The sequence below is a fragment of the Carlito syrichta genome, unplaced genomic scaffold, assembly GCF_000164805.1.
Source record: "Carlito syrichta isolate Samal-C Ts95f unplaced genomic scaffold, Tarsius_syrichta-2.0.1 Scaffold308971, whole genome shotgun sequence".
Lineage (NCBI taxonomy): Eukaryota > Metazoa > Chordata > Mammalia > Primates > Tarsiidae > Carlito > Carlito syrichta.
In genome coordinates, this window is record NW_007253067.1 from 456,185 (window position 1) to 459,965 (window position 3,781).

The following is a 3,781-nucleotide window of genomic DNA, read 5'->3' on the forward strand; positions in this document are numbered from 1 at the left end:
TTACCTATGAGAACATTCACTGCAATGCCATTCATAATCATAAGAAATAACACAATATTTATTTAATGGGATAGACTTGATGTAGTAAATGGCTCTGCATACGTAAAATGGAATATTAAGCAGTCATTTAAAATTATATTGTTAATAAATGTACTTACAAGTGAAAATAGAGTGAAAAAAGTTAACTTGTAAAACAGGTTATGTACGTTGAACACATTTATATAAGCAACGCATACTATCCAAAATGATATATGTTATAGTAGCTGTAATTAATTTAAGTGGAGAGAATAGAATTAATTTTATTTATATTTCTCTTATATGTTTTCAAAAATATTTTACAATAAACAAGTATAATCTTGTAATATATAAAATGTGATATATATGTATATATGTGTGTGTGTGTGTGTGTGTGTGTGTATACACACACATACACTCTGTCCTACATATAAACACTATCTATTTCTATGGGAGTTTTTTCTAATTTTACTGTTTTTCTTGATACACAGTATCTTTCAGATCTGATTGTGATTCAAAAAATAGTTTTATTATAGTTTATCTCAATATTATGACAATGTATATTTTAGCAACAAAATGTTATGTGATAAATCTGGCAAAACAATAGAAAAATCAAGATGCAGTCTATAACATTTTAGAAAGTCCAGCAGTGAATTTGTTAAAGTGCTTCTTCAGAAGGAAAAGTAAATTGTTCAGTGCTGTCATTAGACAGGGAGATATCATTGGCTGTTCCTAGTCACAAAACCCTTACGTTGTTAATGAACTGACATTCTCACTGAGCATGTTTGCATATGTGTGTGAGTATAAACACCTTTTTTCAATGATATATTTGATCATTCTATTCATTTTGCTCCATAGCCCTCCACTAATATGAAGATGATGGTTGAGAAAGAGAAATCTCCAAAGTGTAAGCTTTTCTGTGGTTAGGAAACAGGAGCTCAAATCTGACCTTCTGAGTGTGAGGAAATGTGACACTTCACCTAAAAATTTGGTTGAGATGGTGCCATATGAAGAAGAATCCAAGAAACATGGATTTGAGTACTAGTTTCATATTAGAAAGTTATTTCATCTTGTGCCCAAGTGTTAAAATCTTGAAGCTTAACTGACTACGAAGGAGCTTCAGAGTTTTCTCTCTATTTCTGTCACATAAGTTGGCATAAGAACCAATTGAAGTTTCATAGAAATTTGACAAGTATATATTCTTATTTAAATATTAAATTAAGCAAAATAATAATAAATAATGGGTTGAATCAATAAGAAATGATTTAAATATTAAATATAAGATGATCCTTTTATTATTACCTCAATAATATGTCTCCTTATTCTGAAATGTAGGCCACTTAACAATATAGATCAGTCTCTCATAACTTACCAAAACCTTAAAATAAAATAAACAAGACTAAAATGAGCTCCTAATGTCTATATCCCAATGCAAATGGGATAAAGGCCCCCTAAAAAATTTCAATCTGACACACAAAGCACAATTAAAATAATAAATAATGATAGTTATATTTAAAAAACAAATAGGTCTATATGCTATTGTTAGGCAGTGTTGTAAATATTTTATGTAGATGAATTTATATAATCCATACAGAATGCTATAAATTGATATTATTGTCTTTATATTATATATGAAGAAAGTGAGACAAATTAATTTGGGTAAGGTTCCATATCTAAAAAAATATTCTGTAGGTCTCATCCCACCAGCTATGTTCTTAATCATTGTTCTGTGCCACTTCTACTGTCTTAGAATTATTCTGAAGATAATAAAGGGGAAAAGAAAGAGTTTTTAAAATATGCTACTCTAATTTGATCCTATCTTCCTGTGGTGACTTTTAGAGCTCAGCAATACGTTGATGGAAATGGGAAGAAATTTCTACAAAATGCCATTTATTTGGAAAAGAATTTGGAATCAGTTGGACCCAAGCATTAATGCTCATCCTGCCTCACATTAGCTTTGTCACTGGAACATTTGCCTTTCCTGAGCCTCAGTGTCTTTACATTAAAATCAGGGAATGATGGGTATTTCATGGGGTTATTTATTGAAGACCAATTATACTATCTATAAACAGTCTCACCACAATGCCTTACAGAGAAGGAAATCCATAAATGCTTGACCCCTTCCCCTCCATATTACAAGGAATCTCAGAGTCTATTGTGGTATAGATTTTTCCCAGTGAGTACCCACCAGAATGCCTCATTGGCCCCCATTTTCTGGAAATCCACTCACTCATATTCTATTTTTCATCCATACACTGATACCCATTTATCAAGTTGTGCCATGTTCCCTTTGTTTACACTTTGTACTGAGAATCATAGAGACATAAAATTGGGAATTTAGAGAATAAATATTGGAGCTCAAGAGTCAAAGTCAATAAACCCTGGATGAACTCCATTTCTTTCCTTTGATTTATTTTTATTCCTCCTTCTACTTATAAAAAAATTGCTGTTTCTGTTGTTATTGCTATCAATATTTTGCTTAAGGTTTACCATAGTTGCTTTCTGGTATTTGAGAACAAAGAAGTTGTACTATTATGAAATCTAAGAGGACCTTCCTCCCTTCCATATTGCCGTTTCCACTCACGCCTAAAAAAGAATGTAGATGATTGTCTTAAATGTTAACCCCAGTGATCATGCTTGATTAGGATAGGGTACAATCACATAGTTTTCTTCCTTGAATTTAATTATCTTTTAATTCTTTATTTCAGAGATTTGAAAAATTGGTGTTCTGTGAGACACCTTCTTATGCAAATTTTCATCTTTTATAAAGTCATAATAATTCTAGGTCATTAACTAATAGTTGCAGGAAATAACAAAACCTAAGTTTTCATATGTGTATCATTCCACCAACAACTTAAAAATAATTGACAGGAAAAATTGGAAGGAAAATATTCCTGAATTGAGAAAGTACACAAGTTTATAGCAAGTATTCCACATATACTCATAGCATTGTAAAATAGACTTGCAGGACAAAAAAATTAATACCTAGGTAAAAAAAATTGCTTTTTCTTTTAATATGTAATTTCTTTAAGTTTTAACTTTTTTTTTTCTCCGCACATAGTCATTTTTGGCATCTGTTACAGTATCTTTAAAACAGAGTTTGAAATTCTAAACTGAAAGCAATTTAACAAGATTTTAGATTCACAGTGCTATTTTTTTTTCAGGTTTCCAGGATTCCAAATGTGTACAGAAAAGTATCAGATACATTTGTTCTCATCTGGCTAGATTCTGATCTCTTGCACATTGCATATGAGCTCCAGAACAAGGGCTTGAGCTGAACGCTGTGGCTTATAGCCAAAGACAACATAACCCTATGTTCACGGGCATTATGTATCCAAACAGAGCCAAATTAACCCACAATATTATACTGTTAACAACATTACAACTTCCTAGAAAATTAAGTGTGTTTTGTTATTATAGGCACATGCTGGTAATTAGTAGATGTGCTTGATTTGAAATGTTATTATACTTATTTAGCATAAATAGCATATGATTTTCCTGTATAGTTTCTGTTTCAGTTTCTTGCATTGGAACTGACACCTGGATGGTAAAAATTGTATAACAGAAATGAGGTTTGTTTTGCTTTGGTTGAGTTCGAAGAGGTAACTTCCTAATAAAATATGCCCATTTATAAGAGGAATAGCTTTGCTCTTTAAAAAATGAGTAGATGAATTGGTTGGAAACGAACAACTTTTTCAGCTAGGCATGAAAAAATGAAGAGAAAACTAAGCAGGGACAAAGAGACTGACAGCAGAAGGGACCACAC